Source organism: Protomyctophum parallelum (assembly GCF_964188405.1).
Source record: "Protomyctophum parallelum genome assembly, chromosome: 15".
NCBI lineage: Eukaryota > Metazoa > Chordata > Actinopteri > Myctophiformes > Myctophidae > Protomyctophum > Protomyctophum parallelum.
Window position 1 is genome coordinate 8853473 of NC_139710.1, and position 24036 is coordinate 8877508.

At 41.1% G+C, this 24036-nt stretch overlaps 1 protein-coding gene across 4 annotated transcripts in view; it reads right to left on the reverse strand.

Moving 5' to 3' along the window:
• Positions 1–4962, reverse strand: part of ddr2l (discoidin domain receptor family, member 2, like) — a gene marked incomplete at its 3' end in the record, with an annotated part of 42345 nt that extends 37383 nt beyond the window's left edge. For all 4 annotated transcript variants that reach the window (XM_083784143.1, XM_083784144.1, XM_083784142.1 and 1 more), the window contains exon 1: positions 4764–4962. The remainder of the gene's footprint in view (positions 1–4763) is intronic.
• Positions 4963–24036: the final 19074 nt, after the last annotated feature.

Genomic DNA, 24036 nt, shown 5'->3' on the forward strand with positions numbered 1-24036 from the left:
GAGGGCCGCTATCCCCTCCTATATAAAGCTTTTGTCCCAATCACATAAATGCAGTTGTTCATGAGATGATGTCTGATGATGTATAATGATAAGAGGGCCCCTCACTTCACACTGACACAGGTGTGATTTTTTAAATTGGAATCCTAAAAAGTAACTTTTTTTTTTTACATTTTCAAATACATTTATTTATATTAGACATAAAAAAGACAAAAAAAATTATAATATAGACTGAAGTAATTAAAGTCATGTTTGCATTGCTTGGAATTGTAACAGCTGAAATCAATAATATATCAGTATTCCGATATTAACCTGCGGGCCGCATTAACCCATTCTGACCGGGCACCCATTTTGGTGTTGGCATCATGTCGTGCTTTAGCTATTGAAAAATAGAAGACCTACAAGCTCGTATCGCGCCACTCGGTGGCGCGATACGAGCTTGTAGGTCTGCTATTTTTGAAAAATCGAAGACACTTTTAGAATCTGATCTCAGGTCAGAATGGGTTAATAATGAAACTGTCAGGATGTAATAGACATTTTTAGAATCTGATCTCAGGTCAGAATGGGTTTAAGTGAAGGTGAGGGCCGCATGTAGCCCCCGGGGCGCCAGTTGCCCATATATGCTCTATGGAGGGATTCACCAGAGTAATACAATAACAAGGTTTGAAAAAGAGCTTCAAACATCCGAAGAATCTGGGGTGTGCTTGATGCAACTTGTCAGGCCCTTTAACAGCCACTCACTCACTAGTCGAAAACATTCTAGTCAAGGTCAACAAAATCAAAACACACAATGTAGGATTTTTAACCAAGGAAATGTTGTATTGTCATTTTCCCAGTTGAGTGCGAAGCCACAATGCACACAGGATAAACGTTTATTGATGAGGAGTTTGATGTGTACATAATGTTTCTCAACCCAATGCTTGACGATTTACAGACTTTAGAGATGTTTACAGACTTTATATGATTCCCATTAAGTAAATCCAAACTGCGCTGAAATGCTGAATGTGAACGTGTCACTTCAGACCAGGTCTGTCCTCGTAAAGAATACAGACACTGAAGCACAATACTGTAATGTGTAGGGCAGTTATGTGTGGCCGCAGGGTATACTATACACCTATGACACCACACGCACACACACACACACACACGCACGCACGCACACACGCATGCACGCACGCACACACGCACGCACACCGTATATGCCCACAAATGTTTAGCTGCAGGGTATACTATCCACGTCCTATAACATACTGTAAAGGGCTGTCACGAATCTCACGATCATGACATTTTGCTTGACAATTATGTTGTCATACTTTCTTTTTTACCAATTTAATGTCATTTTGACATTGAACATTGGAAATTTGGAACATATATATTCTAATAATCACAATTCCATTGAACTTTTAGGCTTTGTAAATTCAAATTTCACTGGATATCTGACAGCATGCATAGTATAGTCATATAGTGTCGCTGGCCTTGCAGGGTAGCCTATACATCTACAGTCACAAAAAGATATCAACACACATGTATGGGCCCAGGCCGTGGCGTAACGGTCTGGGCACCGGACTGGTAATCCAGTCGCAGTGTGCCGCGGGTTCGACTCCCGAACCCGACACGGCCTTTACTGCATGTCATCCCCCCATCTCTCTCCCGTTTCCTGTCAGCCTACTGTCTGTCCCTTCAAAAATCAATAAAAGGCGTAAGCCGCAAAAAAATATCTTAAAAAAAAAAAAAAGAAACACACATGTATGCATATACACAGAGGGGCGTAGCACCATATTCTGGGCCCTCGGAAAAGCAATCACTGTGGGTCCCCCACATACATTTTATTTAGTGTTTTTATGTGTAATCCAGGCTTTTGAGGCCCCCCACACCCTGGGGCCCTAGTGTGTCACACTTTCCCCCCAGTCCAACGCCCCTGCATACACAGTTTACACACACAAATAAACACAAGGCATGTAGCATCGCTCTTATCCAGAGCGGCATAAAGTGCAAAGTGTAATGAACATTTACTGCATGTGCGTGCATGCATGCACCTAGATTCAGGTATGTAGAGAATGGTTCATCTGTCAATGTATGGTGTTTATTTGAAGATATTCGGTATGTCTATCCAGGGGCTCCATGATACAACTGTATGATCAGGCCACATTGATCTATGCTTGTGACGTGATTAAGACCATATAGCCTACACAACAAGTCTAGTTTCTCCAACAACCAAGTTGACTTGACTTAGCAGGGTAAAACAGAGAATTGAGACACTTCAATGACTTTACTGAAACCAAACAAAATAAACAGTATTTATTGAAATTATATTACTGTAAACAAGCCATATTGAAGATGATTGAACAGTACAGGAAACTGAGGAAAGGCTAGATATTGTCTGAGCTCAGAGGAGAGAGCCATGTTTAGCGACACTGACTCTGCTAACAATCAGTTAACGGATAATGTTTTTCTAATGACACAATGAGACACAGATTATGGCTTGGCAGCAGTGTAACTGTAAATATTCACAAACGAACACACAAGCAGCACTCACTCTGTCATTTAAATTCTTCAATAATCCTTGTTCTCACTGTAGTGAGTGTAGTCACAGCTACTATTATGCAGCTATTGGCTATTCTTTGTCCCTCAGACTCCCTCTTTGCAAATAGCCTATTACATTTGAAGCCCCAGTCACTCTGTATTTTGGCAAATAATGCCCAGTCTTAACTAAAATGTGATTTTACTGCACTGGCTGTTTATGACAGACATGAGTTTTGAATCAATTTGGATGCTGTAAATTCTACTTGTTGTTGCAACCATTTAAGTAAAACATACACGTATTTTGAATTATCGTCTAGTGAATGTTCATTGACAAGGAATTGCAATGAAATATGATCTTCTCATAATTGGAGCTTTCATTTGAATACAGGATTGTAAAGTGGTACAACTGAAAGAAGCTGTTGTGGATTGGGTGGGTATTATTGACATGACAATTACTGATACAATCTCTATAGGCTCTTCTGCCTCCAGTAGGAACTAACTTCAAACCTGTCACAGCTACTTTATGTCTCTGTATCTACAGTATATATGGCTCTGTCCCTACTAGGATCATAATAATGTTAAAACGGCATTCCACTGCACATTATCCTTTTAGTTATGGTTTGTTCTGGTAGTACCAGAACAAACCATAACTAGGGCTGGCTGTGAGAGTATTCCCCTTTATTAGTTACCAATTATGTATTCTAGAGGCACAGTGAAAGGTTCAAATGCAGATCATCACTTTGTCCCTCTCCCACCCTCTCTGTCATCCATACATATTGTCTATATATCATAGTGTTTCTGTGATTATGCAGACCCACTGAATCAATCAAATCACCATTTTGATAATAAAACTATTTATTCACCACACCGACCGGTCCTAAATATGAAGCAATCAGTAGTTGCTCTTTTAGCCTCTCTCTGCGTTGGGGATCCAATTGACCTATTTGCTATTTGCATGCCCACAACCCTGCAGTTTCAGGTTACATTGCTTCCCTTAGAGCTCACTCCTGGACACAACACATAACAGTGACTAGTCTAGTCCTTAAACTGGTTACAATGTGATTATGTCACCCATCTGCAATTATGCATAAGCTATGGCCAATGTCATGCAGGGATGACCACAGATGTAGTTTAATTTAATTCGGATTATAAACCCTTTGGGTTTTTGTATCTCACATTCGCAAATAGGTTAAAAATTATGAATCAACAAATCAGTAATCAAATCATTAATTAATGAAATGCACAGCGGTCATGCAAAAATAGTGAAAATAGTAGACATACAACCTCACAGTCACAACAGATCACCTATAGCAACAACTCTTTGTGAGCTTGTAGATCTGCTATTTTCACTAGACTATTTAGCATTTATTTTTTATTTCTTGAACTTCTCAGAAAATATCAGGTATACAAGCTCAGTCAAAACAGCTAAGTTATCTAATGTAGAGCAACTTATAAGCGAGGCAATTGAAGATCAAAACAAAGCATTGCCCTGAACTCTCTGACTCCTCTTGTGAAATGTGACTCAAAACACAATTATTAAACTAATTTACATAAACGTCAATTAATCAAAGTATAGCCTATACTGCACACAAGTGATTGTTCGTTGGGTCAAGTCACCACATGACGTAGTAGGCATCAATTGGGCCTACTATAGCCCTCATAGCTACCGTTATCCCAACAGCCTGGAGTAACTTCGGCTTCATTTGACTGGTAAATGTGGCAACCTTGCCTGTTCGAGACTAGACTCTAGTAGTAAACAGTACCAACTATTGATCTAACAGGAAATTGTGTTTTGTTTTTGCTTGCCTCTCTCGTTAGCATATTGAAAAAGTATGACATGCGAGGAAAAGCTTGTCAGGCTGAACTTAACTGAAAGTTCTTAAAGACAACATAGGCTGTCGTCCTTTCAGAATTCACGTGATTAACTTAACGGCAGCGGTGCGTAAAATGTGTTGTCTCTTTTATGAAGGTCTAGTCTAGATAGGATTCTGTTCACCTATTATTTCCATCTAGGCCTACAGCAATTCTCACAGTGCTGTCATCGCTGTCACGAGATGTAAATGCCACTCTTCCAAAATTCCTCCAAATATTACAACGTCCGCCGATGCTCGTGCGTAAAAAGCTGGCTCCATTCTGGTTCGCAACAAAGAGGCCAACAAAAACAGCGATGGGGAAACTTTTGTCTATTCCACACAACTTCACACTCTTAGATTATGAAACGGAGACAACATCCAGCTATTTACCTGGTCGCAGTTTCTCCACAAGATCCCGACGACAAGGTTATTTCTTTTCCCTTTGTCTTCGGAGACACGCGGCGATTAAACAACTCAGATCATTATCAAGGAAATTGATATCGGTTGGGGTATTGCAGCAACAATGCATCGGAAGAAGATTTGCACACTCCAAAAAAAGTTTCTATGTACGTTTTACATCACATCCCGCTTCCGCCGAGAATGAGGAGGAGGAGGAGGAGGAGGAGGAGGAGTGAAGGAAGGAAGGGAAAGGGAGGAAGGGGCAACTTGAGCCCATGTGTGAGCTAGCGTGCCGAAGTGAGATCACGGCGTTCTTGAGGTGCTTGGTGCGGTCCTGCAATGTAGTAGGCTGGTTACATTACACATTCACTAGCAGGGGTTTTCAGGCCAAGCAAGGACCCCTTACAAAAAAACAGAAAACTATTATATTGTGTAATGTCTAATGTGCAACACAATTTCATTTCATTATATTTTTGGAAAGAAAAGGTTTAACATGCATAATTTTATGAAACCATTTATTTATTTATTTTTTGAGAAACCCTTCCATGCAGCTTGAAAATATACTTTCAAAGCTATAGCTCACCACATTTAGCTGATCTCACGTGACCTGTCTGTTTTGACCATTGAGAGATTTGTTTATGGAATTATAATTATTCCAATCCACATGTTTTTCTTTTCATTGCTGTAATATAAGTTTGGAACCTCAATATCTACGCTGTTTAAGCTTTAGCTCCGAGATGAGCTCTTCTCGGAGCTATAAACAGATGTGAGGTTACAAAAGGAGATGCTTTAATATGGGATGGCTGCAAGTGCTGCTGCAGCTTTGATGGCTTCATAAATGTTGTGTCAAGATGTATAAATTAAATGTTTGTTTGCTAAGCACATTATCAACTTTGTTGATGTTATTGTGTATTTTTACTATTTTCAGACATTTACATTGTAAAGACAAAACAACAACAACAACGTTAATCACAAAGATTTGGCAGCCCCATTCTAGTAACCATTGGGGAGTGGGAACCCCTTAAGGGTCCCAGATCTCCTGTTGAGAACATGAGGTCCTTCCTTGCCATACTGTTAATTATTCAATAACTCAATCAATGTAATCTCTGTAGTGTTCAATTTCCTAAAAAAAAAAAGTTTATTTATACAAGTTGGTATGTAAATAAGACTGGGCTTTCTGAATCCATCATACATAATTATGATACATTGTCTGTAGTGCATGGTTTGCTATGCCTTGGTGTCTGTCATGTAGCCTACAAAAAGTATATGGTTTTGTGACGGTAGATCTTTTTTGCAGAGCATTCACCCAGGTGTCTGTGGTTTTGGGGTTATTATTCTGTGAGGTTAGGGATAGGTTAAGGTTAATATTTTGTCATAGTTTTTGTGAGGTTAAGGTTAGGGTTAGTTAGGGTTTAGGCATAACCTGGGCGAAAGCTCAGCAAAAAAGGCAGTCCCTTTGGTGATGTGTGCCACAGCTTGCATTATGTGAGTGCCTATGTGTACCAGCAGAGAGCAATAGAGGCTAACAGTAACCCAGTTGATATCCAGGCCAGGGTTCAGCACTAGAGTCAACTCACACTTCCTCACTTTTGGTGGTGTAAACTGTAAAGTAACTATAGGTATACATGTACACAAGTACTGTACTTAAGTACAATTTTGAGGTACTTTGACTTTACTGAAGTATTTCAAAATATCAATTGTTTTACTTCTACTCATCAGAGACAAATATTGTACTTTTACTCCACTAGAATTATTTAAAAACTTTAGTATGAGAAAAATGAGAGTACTTTTACCAACACTGCATTTCACTCCATTCAAACCATAGCATCAACCTAACCTCTAGAGCTCTCTCTTCTACATCCCACCGCCTCACCTCCACATTCTTTGCCCTGCCAGTGACCGGTCCATCCGTCTGTCCCAAACAACAGTATACAGTAATACAAATTAATGGCACGGTTGCCATGGCATTTTCTGTGACTGGTGACGCCTGGCCTTTCCTCTAGTGCCACCCTTAGGCCATAAATGTTACACAAATTGACACAATATATGTCAAAACTATGCTACAGTGCTATATGGCATTGCATGTCATGTCAGTCCAGCCAGTTTGGGGATTTTACTGTAGACTTGTCTTGTTTTTAAGGATCGGGGTCAGTGGGGAGAGAGAGACCTACGCAGTATGCTCGCACACAGTATAAGGCCAGAGTGAGTCATGCGGGGCTCCAGAGACACGGTTCTTCACAATAACAATTAACACAGCTTTTATTATTTTGTTTCTCACACATTCATCAACTGGGTCACTTTCTGGGTCATCCACATTGGCCGAACCCCCCCCCCCCCCCCCCTGGCTTTGGCAGAACCGTGAGTGTGTGTCCATTACGTAACGTAACCAATCACAAGTCTCTATGGTGAGACCGAGACGTGTACTCTTAAACAAAGCTGTCACGCATGGATCATATAGATAGTGCTGGCCCTTACACAATGCAGGCACACAATGCACACACTTCTCCAAATCACATGATGAAATACATAGGCTACAATACCAAACATCTTGTTAGTGGAATGTTTTTTTTAGGACACTTAACAGAGTAGAGATGCAGTTTGACCGAGTTTGGGGCACTGGCCTGGGGCAGATTAAGTCAGTATTCCAAATCTTTGACTTGGTGGTACAAGCACCAAATTTGGCACACACATGCTTTGGAACCTATACTCTCGCGGAAATAGTCCATGGGCCACTGGGGTTGATAGGTATATAGATTCTGGTGGCAAATTCTAATGATGATTTTTATGTTCTCACATGCTCATGGTATCATTTAAGCCCTGGTAGCACTACCAACTTGGTAGCTTTCTACCTGTTACCACCACTTCTTTATGAGAAATAACCAAAATTCAATTTCTTTATACATTTTCATATCATATCCTTACAATGCAATTTAATATAATAAACTATGCCTGGAATTGATGGGGACTGAATTCTAAAACATTGTAATGCCAATAAATGGTACTTGGAATGGAATGGAATATAGAATAAAGGCATATGAGAGTAATTATTCAAAAAATAGGTCAAATTAGTACCAAATTAGTGTTGAAATATAACATTTAACATTATTAAACAAAACGTAGGTAATTATGGCATAGAATGAGCACCCCCCCCAACCCCAACCCCGGAAATTGCCCTGCAGAAAGTTACAAGTTGCTGTACATATTATTAATAGTTGTTTATTCACAACATCATGAAGTCTTGTATGTGCACATTTAATGCCAATTGCAAATAATAACTTTCTGATAACACTGTCTAATAACACTTTCTAACAACACTTTCAAAACCACGTGACTTCCATTGTAAAAGCATTGAGGCGGCCATGAAACAAAGACGAAACAGAGTGTGAATGAGGCCTGTGTGCTGTGTCTGTCTTCCTCAATCCTTTTAGCCTCAATAGAAATGTATATTTGTACGTCTCTAAATGTTTTGATGAATTGAACAAGGTGGACCCTCTTGTAAACAAGTGTAATGCTTTATTGGGTCGTCCACTCACAGTCTTTGTATTGAGTTGTGCTTGAAATGTACTGTAATTCTGCAAACTGTTAATAAATATTTCAATTAATCAATCAATCAATCAATAAATACATTTTCAATGGAAGTCACATGGTTTGACCAAACATTTGTTTGATGGCTGTGTTCTGCCAATCTGTGTTTGATGGGCGGAACACAGCACAGCCATCAAACACAAATGTTTGGTTCATGTGAGTCCAATTGGAATTGCATTGTGGCGGCCATTAAACACAGACAGAACACAGAAAATGCGTTTGATATGTGTGTATGATATAGCTGCATAATCCTAATCAAATAGGACAAATTGGAAGTTATAAACTAAAGACATTTCACTACAATTACACGGTAATTTACATCAAGTGATCCCAAAAATGTAAACCTGTAAGATTTCATGGACTTCACAATAAAGTCCCTGTGTTACTCATTGCTTCTGTATTCATCAGCTATTGCAGAAATGGTGTGGTTGGTGGTGTTACAGCCAAGGTCAGGCGTGACCATAGTTGCGGCACACTGTTGAAGAAGATCATGAGTTGAGAAGGGAAATTCCACACTATGTTGATATTTTTTTCCACACGTAATTAACCACATACTGTAACATAACACATACATAACATAACCCCGTTCCTATTCTGGGGCAAACATTCAGCAAAAATAGCAGTTCTGCAAGCTCACAACACGTTGCATTGTGACTGAGGCGGTGAGTTTATAGATCAGCTATGTTCAAAGATATTTATTAGTACAATAGACTAGAGCCCTAGAGAGCCCTGCTCACTGCCTCTAAACCAATCACGTGAATGAAGGTGCATGCATTTTGTCATTATGGTCCCACTTTCTGGGACAAACAGGTGACCTGTCAAAACTGTGTCATCTTTTAAATGCGGGCTTACAGTAAGAGCAACCTATTCTCTGTGGGCCAGGCCTTTGAAGTCAGTTAGTGTGTGTGTGTGTGTGTGTGTGTGTGTGTGTGTGTGTGTGTGTGTGTGTGTGTGTGTGTGTGTGTGTGTGTGTGTGTGTGTGTGTGTGTGTGTGTGTGTGTGTGTGTGTGTAATTCACTCTGTAGGTTACTTGCATTGGTTGCTGCTCTGTACAGTGTAAAATAGCGTGTGAGTGTAACTGTAAGGTAATACGACAAATTGTGATTAATGTGTGACCACATCCTCTTGGGAAATAGCATGTTTCAAAACTTTTATTATTGATAGATTGAAAGTAGGTTGACAGGAAATAGGGAGAGATACAGTATCATGGTTACAGATAAAAGCGCTGTATGAAAATAATAATAAAAATAAAATGTATATATTTTTGAGCAAGGCAAACAAAATGGCATTCCACTCAGCACATATATAGTAGAGCTTTGTATACTATACAGACAACAGAGGGCCTCCAGTACAGTCAGTGCTATGATGTCAATATTGTGGCCGGTCCAGTACCCTTTGTCGGAGTACTTGAAGGTCTATGACGTGACGTTAGTCATCAATGAATTACGTCACACGTAGCGTAAACGCCATGCGTTTCAACCAATCAGTGAAACCAATTAACACACACACACACACACACACACACACACACACACACACACACACACACACACACACACACACACACACACACACACACATAGATTTGTTGATAGATTCACTGAAAAAAACATCAACATAATTTGAAGTGAATTAATAAGATGCAATGACTCATTCAACATCCCCCAAAGCTTCACTGGGGGGGGGGGGGGGGTTCTGTTCCCTATGGTTTTCATTCTCTTACAGTAGCTCACCCACATTGGAGACAAGTTATAACCGGCAACCCAGTTCATGTACAACAATTGATCTTGAAACATGATATGTACATGCACATACATGTACAGGTACCAGGGCCTATACCTGACTATCTAACTAGGGCACTACCCATGCATTCGTAACACACAATGTATATGATAAGGAAATTACTAAAAATGACAGTCACGTCTTTTTTTCTAGTGCGTTTAGCTTTTTTCATACCATAATTTTGGAAAGATATGATTTATGCAGTTATAGTTTATTAACAGTTTATTTACTGTTTTATATGTTGTATTATATTCTTCAAATTACCAAGTCCCTGTGGTGCAAAACATGATACAATAGCAAATGCAAGGAGGACATTTTACATCTACTTTATAAATGGCGCACACTTTGCTTTATCATATGAGCCAATTACACATTTTGGATAATTTCTTTTGAAAATTGGACTAGCCAACAAAAACTTTGTAAAGCACCTGTCCGACTTTGCATAATAATAAGCTTAATATAGGACTTCCGTCTGTGCATAGCATACATTCCCCGCTTTCATAATTCAGTCACAAGTCAGAATGGAAGAGATCTCTTATTTCACATCAGATTGCGATAACGTTGGAATGTGTGTGTGTGTGTGTGTGTGTGTGTGTGTGTGTGTGTGTGTGTGTGTGTGTGTGTGGTGTGTGTGTGTGTGTGTGGTGTGTGTGCGCGTGCGTGCGTGCGTGAGTGTGCACATGCGTGGGTGTGGCCACATGTGTCTCATATTCTGCTTTTTGTGTGTCAGTAGACTACACAGTGTATGTGGGTGCTCACTGGATGTTGTCTCTAAGCTCTGCTTAAATCTAAAAACCTGTCTCAGCATGTGAAAACTGTTCCTCGATACTGACAAAAAAACCCTACAAGCCTTCTTTGGACCATGCCTTTTAGTCACCCCTTCAAAGAAACCACAATGGGGATTGAACAAAGCTTTCAATCACTCAATTGATGGACAAGTCACACTCCTACAGTATTAGGCTATACCTATACTTAATAATCCTGGGTGGGGGACATTCAGACGCAGTGAATCATGCTAGTAAAATATCATTAACATTCCACACTTTTTTTTCCCTCAAACCATTCTATTTATTCAAGGATGGTTATGTTTGCTGAGCCTACATAGCCTGCCCTGGTTAACCACTCCCCCTTGAAATCACATTTAAGCCAACATACCTGTACTACTGATTTCAACAACACCCTGCTGGCTCCATCACATTTGCACAGTTCCACAATTGGGAGCAGCCCATTGCTTTGCTACCATGTGCTTATTATACCCTGGCCTAACATGACGTGTTGCACGCCAAAGATCTACAAATGAGTTTATGAGCTTGTAGAACGCCATTATACAATGGAGTATAGCCTACCTACAAGACTACACCCGGTTTTCCTAGAAAACCACAGTCCTGGCCTCTGCATGGCTACTGAGGCAGCAGCTGAACAAGTAATGTGGGATTAACTGCTTTCATGAAGGGAACCTATAGCCCTGTTCAGATATAGTTTTCGATTTAGAAAATGAATGCTTGCCAGCCACATTTTCCCCAACCAGCCTGGAGATCTAATATAATGACCTTCTGGTCACCTGAGCTGCTGTTTCTGCAACACAGTAAAGCTGGGTTCGAGTATCACATTAATTTCCAAAGTGCATTCAACACGTTTTCAACAACATTTCAGAAATATTGACTGTAAAAACTATACGTGTAATCTATGCAGATATTAGAAAGGAGGGGCTCGGGGGGGGGGGGGGGGGGGGGGGGGTATGGAAGCTTTCCCCCCCCTATAATCTCTGATACTGGATATCAATCAGTATACCATTAATAACTAGCTTTGTACGTACCATTTCTGACGTGTTGTCTACTCACATTTTTATTAAAACTGTCAAATGGTTCGATCTAGATGAATAAAACAGATCAAAGGATACGTGTTCCTTCACAGGTCACACACAGACATACCTGTAGTAGTCCACACCCACAACACCAGAGGGAGTGCAACAAACCATGTACAACCCAGATTCGGCACAAACAAGGGACTAAATTATTTTCGCTCCTATGCCACCAAAATGTGGAACGCCCTACCAACAGTCATTAAGACATGTGAATCCCTTGACTCCTTCAAAACCGCTCTCAAAGGGCACCTACGGATGGCTGCAATTCGAAACTGGCCTCTGTAAAATCTGAATCCCCCCCACCCCCCCCCCCCCCCCCATTTTCCCTCACTGTATATTGTATCTTTTCCCTTTTTTGCTTCCCATATGATGAATTCCTGTTCTGTACTTTAGCTACATAGAAATGTCTATTTGTATGTCTCTAAATGTCTGTATGTCTTTAAATGTTTTGATGAATTGAACAATGTGGACCCTGTTGTAAACAAGTGTAATGCTTAATTGGGTCGTCCACTCACAGTTGACAGTCTTTGTATTGAGTTTGTGCTTAAAATGTACTGTAAATTCTACAAACTGTTAATAAATATTTCAATCAATCAATCAAAGTACAATATGTACACAGTACATACCTGTAGTACAATATGTACACAGTACTGTACATACCTGTGGTACAGTACCACAGGTAGGACTGCATACCACAGTAGCACGGAACACGTACCGGACGTGTCTCAGGGATGACAAAGGTATAGGTGCAGTTTCCAGATAACTCATAACTGTGATTGTGTGAAAGTCTGTCTTCTCTCTCTGTGGAGGATTATGCAACCTTGCACATAACAAAGAGGTGTAGTCGCATGCAGATATCATAACTTATTGAACTGGGATGTGTGAAAATCTGTGTCCTCTCTGAAGACGATTGTGCAGCCTTGATTTATAATTTAAAAAATTGTATTAGCATTTTTAAGACCTACATACAAAGACATGACGTATGGTCATGAAGTGTGGGTCATGACCGAAACAATGAGGTCGCGAATACTAGCGGCCTACATAGGGGAAAGAAATGTCAGCCTCAGATCCCTGGGGGACCCCAATCAACCAAATACAAGTACATTAACAGTATTTCTAAGCAACATGCGCCTATTCCCATGCAAATCAAGGGTGACAGATGGTATAATACAATCACTTTAATTCAGCTGATACTCTTTGAGGTAAATTAGCTTTTGGCTAACTCTGGCCCATTCACGTGGATGTGAAAACTGACATACAAATTTACAAAAAATATATAAAATAAAAAGCAGTTCATTTAATGTTCAGTTCATTGTCTCAAACATGAGATGCCATGCTGAAGGCCAAAACAACTAACTCCTTTTCTTATCTCTCCCTCAAAAAGCCTAATCATTCTCTGTACTGCTGAATGCTTTTAATGCTAATGCAGGAATAGAAACTTATTCTGTGTTTACGCTTCTTGAAGGTCACCCTGGATAAGAGCGTGAGAGCTCCTGACGTGCCATGACTTACTTAAAACAAATTTTGTGTCTTAATTTTCACGTGAGTGTAGTGTGGGTGTACTGTAAGTGTATATGTGTGTTTACTATACTGAGAAGATTATGTGGATAGAGTTTCAAATACGTAAATGCTTGGAAATACTAAATAATGGCACACCAAGAGGAAGCTGACTACAGTAATGTCAAGATTCAGTTGTTGTTATTTCAATTCCCCTATGTGTATACAGAAATTGCAGTCACTGCCCACAACTGTGGAGGACCACGATACCCCTCCCAGTTCCACTCCCCGTTGAACAGGTGCCCCGACCAACCTGTAAGGCTTGCCAGCTTGCCACCAGAAATAAGTGGTAGAGGAATCAAACCCCAGCTACACTAGCGATCCGGCATGTTCCCGACGGCCTTTGCTGCGTGTCACTCCCGTTTCCTAGCTGTCTAACACACCTCACTTCACTATCAATAAAGGCAAAAAAAGCTCCATGGTGGTAGTAACACAAGACAGACTCAGAGCTCTACATAAAAACTATTGCCAATGGGTTCCCAGATTGCCATGACGGTGGCATGGAAATGTACCCATGCACCACCTGGATGCCAAACCAGTCATTCTCAAAGGAAACCATGGCAGGATGTACACGTAGTTGATTTTCTGTAATGTGGGTTTTCGATAGTCATTTACTGTAGCTTTTTACAACTAATCAAACGCAGCACGCGGAGCGGCGGAGTCAGTTCAGTCAGTCAACCTCAAGGGAAGTTCTTGCTTGCTCAAAGGCCCATACTATGCTCAAGGGGTTAACATGCTGCATTACTATGTGGGAGTATACGTGTGTGCAAGTCTCTCACGTCATTCGCTGATGCGGCAGTCAGCTGACTAAGTGGGCAGGCTACTTAAGCTCACTAGACTCCATGCTCTTCCTGCCTTCCTCTGCTCATGGTTCCCCGGTCGTATGTGATGTTTTCTGTTCCTCGTGGTTATTGCTGCTGCCTTTGCTGTCCGCGTGTGCAGCTACTGCTGCTTAAATTATGCTTCTCAGCTTCTGTCCATGCTGTGATAAGGGCCTGCAGGTTGTATGCACAATATTAAGTTTGATATGAGTCTGCTAATGCTGCTGAGCTCGATTATGTGGCTTCATCAAGCTTCATAATAGCCTGTTCTGGTAATTAAGCCGGATGCACAGACAGTGCTGCAGCTTCTATTGTAATGTGGTACGTGTCTAGTGTCTACAGTCAAAGCCACGCTTTCATTTTGCTGATGTTTTGCCTTGTCAGCTCAGGTGCAGTGTTTGTCCCCTCCAGCTATGGGTCCTCAACTCATGTGCAGTGGTTGCCACATGCGCTTTTATAAGCAACTTTGGGCTTGTTTTCTGTAGTTAATCGTTGTTCTGGGGTTCTGTCATAGATCCAAATGACCTCGTCCATGAAATGTATTGTTTGAAGTCATTGTAGTCATTAAGGTATATATATTGTAAACTAAGTTCTCACGTGGTGAGTCCTAGGTATGGGAAGGTTCTACACCTAGTTGCTTGCTTTCTCAAGATCTGGCAACTCTGCTGCCTGTTTGTCTCCAGTTTCATTAATTTTGAAGCAAGACTTCAGTCACACTCTGCTTACTCTAGTATTACTTAACACTTTTTATATGTGCTTTGAAAGTATTGCCGTGAGTTAACTACCTCAATGGCAATCTCTATAGATTTGGTGCTTTACTGCTTTGTAGCCATGTGGTTGTTGAGGTTTCCTCATTGCCATGAGGGTTTGTTCATGCTAAACTAATGCTAAAGCTAGCACCCTTTCTCCATGTGATTTATTATGTTTCAGTTTTGAATTTATATGTGGCATAGTTATTATTCTTAAAGTTTTCCACGTTTCCATTCAGGACAGTATCATAACATAAGTTATTGTTAATTCATCTCAATCGATTCAGTTATGTGCAGTGTCATATTAAAGTAGGTTAAGATTGCAAATTGCATTTGCAGTAATCTCATGTCAAGTGTCATAGCCTTCTGTCTAGTTTATTTACTCTATACGGGTTGAGCTGTCTTGGAGAAGAGCTGAAAGCCTTAACAAACTGCTGCCTCCGTCCGCCCCTCAAGCCTATCTAGCTGTCGGTCTAGTCTCTCTAGTGTATACCCTCCTCACCTTCTTTGAGGTCAGAAGTTCAGATCAATATATACGTACACGTATGTAGCGTCTTGTCACCGTGCGTCCCATTGCCCATTTGTCACTTTTAATGTCTCAGATTCATATTGTATGTTCTGTTGATCAGTCCTTGAGTGGGATTAGGTAATGGCAGTTGCTTCATGGGACTGAAGATGTTTCAGAAGGTGGTAGGTTAGCAGCTCGCTGCGTTGCTTCATTTCTGCACAGCTAACATCCACTGCCAGGAGCTCTAAATTGAACTCGTAAGCAATAATTCATCACTTATCCGTGAGAGGATCCGGGTTGAAGGAAGGCAGCCATAGACTATGTCTATGTTCGCAGCAAGCTTGGCTTCCGTGTCGCAGTGCTTGTGCGACCTATCGGTTGTGGTTTCCCCGGTGCAGTCTTGGGATTGTACTCTGCCAGTTGTATTCAGATCAGTAATTGGTTTGATGTCGCTCAGTGCCACTATAGTATTGAGTAACAGCATTAGGAAAATGTATCCAAGTGTAACCCTAACCCTAACCCAACAGGATAATTATGTCATAGGTATCCTCTGCACTCGGCACCAATGGTCGGGATGGAGTAAGTCCCTGCGTCATACTAGCGTCACGTCCAGGGGCTGTACGTGTACATCAATCTGCTCACTCTACTGAAACAAGAGTTAGGCTCCTGCCCTCGGGCCTCATGACTCGGCAAGGCTGTTTTCTGCCCATCTTAGTTATTGCAACTAATGGCATTGGATGACAGTAATCAATTCATAGTTAATTGCATATATGTTATCAATCAACCGTAGCCTTTGTCATTGCTTCTTCATAGAAGCTGTTTAGCGCTGTGTTAAATTAATTAATTATATTAATTAATTATTAATATTTAATACAAAAAAGTGGCTATTCAGGACAGGCACATATATAGGCATGCTTTCTCTCAAAGCATATCATGTTTATCTGTTATCTGTGGCTCATTCGTTCATCAGGTCATGAACCCCAGATGATCTTTTGGTCCTAAGCTTTCTTTCAGCTCAATCACAGATGTCCCGGGTCGCTCAGTCAGGAGATTCACCAATGCTTCTTCAGCCGGTGTGGGCCGGTTGGGTTTCTTCGAAAGTGATGGTTCTAGTATCTAGCGAAGAAGTAAGTCCATCACCATCACCCATGTGCAGGCTGCAGCGCTGTCGATCCTGCACCATTATTTATAGATTGCTTGCATGGGTCATCTCATCTTAGTTCTGGAGAGTGGTATCGAACAGTTTCGGGTCCGCATGACATGAAGCTTAACTTCTTTAAAGCTCAGAATCAATTGCTCAAAGGCCGCTTGAGAGCATATGCCGCTCATTTAAGTTAATTCATAAAGGGTCTCTATCAGGTCCTCCATGCTGGCCTACTTGAAGTGCCTAAAAGAATGCACAAAAAGAGGCAGCTTTTTGCTTCTACGGCCCAACGGCCTGGAATAAACTTCCATTCGAGCTCAGTCACGCACCCTCTGTAGACTCACAATGCGCTGTCAAGCTACTTTAGAGCCAAGTGTGCCCGGACCACTAAGTCAACATGGTCAAATGTATTTTGATCAAACAGAGTCTTTCTCAGTCTTTCATTTGTCCACAAAAAAAAACAAAAAACAAAAAAAATAAAATAAAAAAAAACAATCTTTTGTTTTTAAAGATATGTCACTCTGACACTGTAACATAGGTTTTTGGAGTTTCACTACAGAAATCAAGAACTGTGCAAGATTAACCATGCATATTAATGAATTATTATATTTCATGATACAGAATGAGATTATGTACTTCTCAAAGTGGGGTCCTTGACTGGGTTGTCCCCAAAATAATGAATATAGCATTCAAATCTGCTATAGACCAGCAATTGACATGGATAGACAATGATTCCACTTGTATTATAAGGAGAGACATTCAGAAGCAGCTTGGACTCCTCATGCATAGGAGGCATGATGTCAGTCCGCTGCCCCCCCAGGTTGGCAGAGGAAGTTTAGCGCCCAGGATTACATTACATAATTGGCACTGGCTGAAAAGAAAACTAGGTTACAAAATCAACGATTGCGGCAACCACACTCTGCAATATTTTAAAATTGCGAATTTTCTAGTTTATTTTATGTTCTTATATTCAATTTTGTTCTTGCCATTGTTCTATCATTTTAACCACTTGTGTTTTATTGTATTATATTTTTGTGTCCTGCCCTGTGAAGCACTTTGAGCTGCATTTATGGATGAAAGGTGCTATACAAATAAAGTTTATTATTATTATCACTTGGGTGTTTAAATAGTTTAGGATTAAGATCTAAGGCTTCTCTTTAAGTATTGGTATCTCGGCTCGTGGGTGTGGGAAGTCTCTCCGTGCTTAGGATCCCCTATTCACTCTTTAATTCATTCAGTCAGGATGAAGTATAAGTAACTCTCTGCTCTCTGCTCGTGTCTTTTAGTTCTACATTGGGCAACCTGCTCCGGCTGTGTTCCGGATTCCGTAAGGTGGCGTAAGCCCTGCTTAATCGGCTATCGGTCTCCTCAGCACATTCCCTGGCTACTCCCGATTCTACTGCCACGCTGATGCACCAGTCGCCACCTGAAACTCAGGCCATGGTCCTCATCTGCCCATGAATCATCATCATGTGCATCTAATCGGAAGAGCTTTCAGTTGTTTATTCAGGATGTAATGAGTGCAAGTGCTGTATTCGATCAGGAATGGTAATCTTATTACCTTCATATACGGTGGTCGCTGGGGGTAGTTCAATTGGTGGCATGTCACAAGCTAATGTTAATAATGGTTCGTTGATGTTCCTCTACAGTGGCATTAAAGGAACATCGGGGTAATTGTGGTTTCCTCACTCTGGCGTTAGAGGAACGTTGGGGTAACATAAATGGTTGCACTACATGTAAGATCTGTGAAATAGTTCAGGTAAGCCTCACGGCTATGGCATGCGCCATAGTTACACGCAGCTCACGTGTATCCGTGCAGGATCCAGAAATGCATAGCTTGCACTCTCGAGTCACTATCGAGTTGGACATCTGCCCGGATGTGTATCGGTTGAGAATTCCCGTAGGCTGATGGCGTTTCCTCATAAGGAACGTCGGCGTAATTGGGCCAATGGTGTGTCCTCATACTGGCAGTAGAGGAACATTGGCGTTGCACTACACGTAAGCCCTGCGAAAGCAGCGTAGAATATTCCTCTATAGTGGCATAGAGGAATGGCCTATCGGCGAGCGCAGCCATGCAGGCCTTTTTCAGCTTAAGCTTAAGGTTAGTATATGCTTGTACTCCAAACCAATGGGTTTTGAGTCCGGCTTTCACCCCACACATTACTTTCTCACAGATAAGCCTCACGGCTCGCAGTCATGGCTACACATAGCTCACGTAAAGTTAAAATATCCGGGATATCTGCCCGGATGCGTGGGACATCTGCCCGGGTGTGCCCGTAGGGCGTTCTCGGTTCTGCTTTGTTGGGGGGGTTAGCAATCCGTGCAGGCTCCAGAAATGCATATTTGCATTTCGTCACTGTGCATTCATAGTGGGTCACCTGCCCGGATCAACGGTGAGAGTTCACCGAAAGGTATGTGTGTTGGGGGGTTATTGTATATCTATCTCCCTGCTCTTATGTTTTATGATGTTGCTTAATCATGCCGAGCAGGGAGAAATCCAGCAGAGCCGAACGCCAAGTCAAATATCATATGCACACTCATTACTCATTCTTCAATAAATATTGTTTAATCTATTCGTGAGTTGTCTGACTGAAATCAAACGCAGCACGCGGAGCGGCGGAGTCAGTTCAGTCAGTCAACCTCAAGGGAAGTTCTTGCTTGCTCAAAGGCCCATACTATGCTCAAGGGGTTAACATGCTGCATTACTATGTGGGAGTATACGTGTGTGCAAGTCTCTCACGTCATTCGCTGATGCGGCAGTCAGCTGACTAAGTGGGCAGGCTACTTAAGCTCACTAGACTCCATGCTCTTCCTGCCTTCCTCTGCTCATGGTTCCCCGGTCGTATGTGATGTTTTCTCCCACCACCACCCCAGCACCACCGGTGGGCTCTGCTATCTATGCTCCCCATGGGGGGGGTTATTGTATATCTATCTCCCTGCTCTTATGTTTTATGATGTTGCTTAATCATGCCGAGCAGGGAGAAATCCAGCAGAGCCGAACGCCAAGTCAAATATCATATGCACACTCATTACTCATTCTTCAATAAATATTGTTTAATCTATTCGTGAGTTGTCTGACTGAACTGCACGTCATGCCTTGCTGTATCTTAGGTCACACATAATCACGTAACCAAAGTTATGACTGTGGTGTGCCCATGCAGATGTGTGAGAACGAGATTATCATTGATAATAATCTATTGTTCACTGTTGAAGTTTTCTGAGAAATGTGACTCTCACATTTACAATTACTCCTTTTACACACATATCACATTTAACTGTTAACTCCATTCATAAGTTAACACACCCTCCTGTCCTGATGTGAGTTCAAACAATATTGTTTTCTCTCTTGCAGAATTTCCTCCTTCCTTTTGCACCCTTTCACTTCCTATCCAGCCTTTTCCACTCCTGTCACTCTCTCTCTCGTTCTTTCTCTTCCTTTCTGTATATGAACTGGTCCATGCTTCCGGCCAACAGTGACTCAGACTGTTGGAATGCTTTCTGAAACAGAGGGACAGAGAAAGGGCTGGAGAAGAGAGGAGAGGGTGTGGAGAGGAGAGCATATGACAGAGGAGAGGGGTGGAGGCATCGCAGGGGGGGACTGCCAACTAACAAGATATCTCACTTATTTTTATTTTTTTAACATATGTTTATTCATTTTTCTTTACAACATAGTATTCTCAAAGCAAGTATTCACATAAACATAAACACATAAAGATATCTCACTTTCACATGTCCGTTGCTTCCCTTTTGAACAGTTGTTCCATCTCATGAGGATGTTTGAACATGCAGAAGTGATATACTGTGTGTATTAGAGTTGAGAGCGTTTGAGAAGTTCTGGAATGGCTTTTTAACCACATTAAACATTGTGTCTCTGCTCTGAGCGTGTCATAATATTGGTGACCATCTTACAATAAATGCACCACGTCTCTGTACGTGTGTACGTCTGTAAGGCCACATGCATAACTCAAGAACTGTTCGCCCCCACCGACTTCCATTTCACACACACGTTCCACACCACCACAGGGAGTGCAGCGCCCGGCCTTGAGTTGGTCGGATCCACGGTTGTCCAGAACCACCACAAATGGCTCTGGTCAGGCTCTGCCAGTGGACCTAATGAGCTTCCAGGCCTATATTCATAGTCTAGTTTTCGGTGAATAGGTGACCACTGTGACCACTTATCGGTTTCTGAACTGCCCACAGCCCTCCTATGAGACTGAGTAGTCTGTGTCCCACTTCACCACTAAAAGTGATGAAGTGGTCCTTTAAGTCCCCTCATCTGTAGACTTCTCAGCCTCTGCCTCAGCCAATTGATTACCATGGCAACCTAGTATTCCATACTAGGTTCCCAACTTGCATCGTTCCCAAGTAGGCAGGTGGCCGACTTTCACAGGTCTAGTTCAGTGAAAATAGGCAAGCATTCAGCAAAAAATTGCTGATCTACATCTCACGACGAACGTGTATTTTACTATTTTTAACAGATTACTTTAGGCCCACAGGAGAAAGAAATGTCAGCCTCAGATCCCTGGGGGACCCCAATCAACGAAATACAAGTACATTAAGACTGATTTGGTGAACAGTATTTCTAAGCAACATGTGCCTATTCCCATGCAAAACGTGGGTGACAGATGGTATAATGCAATCACTTTAATTCAGCTGATACTCTTAGAGGAATTTATGATTCCATAATTACAAAAAATATATAAAATAAAAAGTAGTTCATTTTATGTTCAGTTCATTGTCTCAAACATGAGATTCCATGCTGAAGGCTCTCCCTTAAACAGCCAAATCATTCTCTGTACTGCTGAATGCTTTTAATGGGTTAGGGCAGGAATAGAAACTTATTCTGTGTTTACACTTCTTGAAGGTCACTCACCCTGGATAAGAGCGTGAGAGCTCCTGACGCACGATCACTTATTTAAAACAATTTTGTGTCTTCGCACATGAGTGTTTAGTGTGGGTGTAAGTGTATCTATGTGACAGTGTGTTTATGTGTGTGTGTGTGTGTGTGTGTGTGTGTGTGTGTGTGTGTGTGTGTGTGTGTGTGTGTGACTGTGTGCGCGCGCGCACGCGTGCGTGCGGGTATGTGTAAAGTCACAGCTTCCTGTTTCAAGGACGAACAACAACGCTGAGGAAGGCTGCACCTGGCTGAAACGCGTCTGTTGTCTCGTCAGAGAAAACGTGATTTTTTTTTTCTTGTGTGCTGGCATTTCCTTCTTTCAAACAAGGTTGTAGGCTTACAATGTCAAAACAAAAAATTACAAGAATTTATTTTGGAAATAAATGTGCATTATATTGATACATTGTGAAGTATATACTGTACTGAATTTTTTTATTGTATGAATTCATTATTCATCTACTTCTGATAGTTTCACAAACAGATATGGTATAATAATACAGTATAGCCCATGGTAGTCACAAGTATCTTAACCACACAGTACCGTAACCACTGGATATACAGCAATATAAAACAACAGTCATGGATGTGGATGTGGACAATCACAGCTGCAGTCCACTATCTTTGAGGAAAACCTCACCACAACAACAACAACAACAACAACAATGCAAGGCCTAGAAATTATCATTGGAATGTTTGGCCTGATGGAGAGAATAAAGGAAAGGCAATGGGGCCACCAAAATGAACCAGTGTTTTCCTCTTGGGAGCATCAGCACACCATATTTTATAATCCAGCCATGTTGAGATGTTATTGTTAGTCCAGCGGCTCCAGCCTGATAGTGGCACAAGAATTAAATTACATTGAGATTTTATCCACTTACGTAGCTGACACGTGTGCATGTGTGTGCGTGCATAGTGTATTGTACTGTAATTGTATTGTTAAGTCCAATTGTCGTTCAATAACGTTTACTTACATTAATTAGAATTAGGTTGATATGTATACTGTAGCTATACCCTGAACTCAAGTAATATAACAAATGAGTAGCAGTAGCTGTGGTATGTTGACTATATATCACCCATACCGATATATACAAGGCTACATGTACACACATGTCTGTGACAATGCCTTAATCTCTTATGTAATATCTAGATTGGATCCTTGAATAATGCCTCTCAAATCCTGCTTGCATTCCTTCATGCAAACACACAGACATCCATCCACCCACACACTCACCACCGGCCCCACAACCCCCCGCACACAAACATACACAGACCCATGATCATAAATCCTATCTATTCTTCATCATTCATCATACCCGCTATACTAGCAACCTTCCGAAACCTGAAATGTTACAGCGTCCGCATCACACAGGATCTCCCTTAAGTTGTTGTCATCTTTTCCCGGAGTCACCATGTTCATGTATAGTGATGAAGAGGCTCATAAATGATGTCATGGTAACCCAAACATAAACATCCGCCTCAAACGGCATCCCCAAAAGCCCTGAGGTCATGTGATGCAGGGGAAAGATATTCCAAGGCACTCTTCCCATTGTAAAAATTGATTGATTGAATACTTTATAATGTGCACATTATGCACACGGTACAGTAAGATATTAAGGCTAAAAGAACATGGCTTCATTGCCCTGAAGATTAATAATCAATCTATAGCTAAAATTAGGATTGTCCCGCAAACCCAATCGGATCGGGTGATCGGAAATTGGGACCGATCACATCATTTTCAAATGATCTGAATCGGATCGGGTGCCAAAAAAACGTGATCGGGACATCCATAGTATCAATATTATATCCATATCATGATATTGGACTGGAAATTGTCTGTGATTTAGGATATTGTACTATTGTGATATGGCATAAGTGTTCTATAAAATATAAATATCGGATCGAGAAATATCGGTATCGGCAGATACTCAAAATCAAATGATCGGTACATTCCTAGCTATAATAAATCAATATTTAATACATATATTTTTATATTGACAAGAGTGCCTTCACTGCCATGGCATATGTTTGTTTTTGTATTTATTGAACCCTTTATTGAACCAAACAGCTCTTTCTAACAAATTATGTTTATTAGACGTTTTGTCTGTTGTCTGTAGTGCTTTCATCTCTCTAACAGAGGGGATGGGGGTTAATACTCACATATATGCATGTTTTTTTCTACATGCCCCTCTCACATTCATTGATGTGCAATGTTTAGGTTGAGGTAATGCGTTGATAAACCATGAGATAATGTGTGTGTATGAACAAGGATCATGTCTGAACATGATGAATATTAATCATTAAAATAACAAAAGGAGTCACAAATCCCCCAGGGGTAGCTTTAAAGAGTTGTCCAGTTG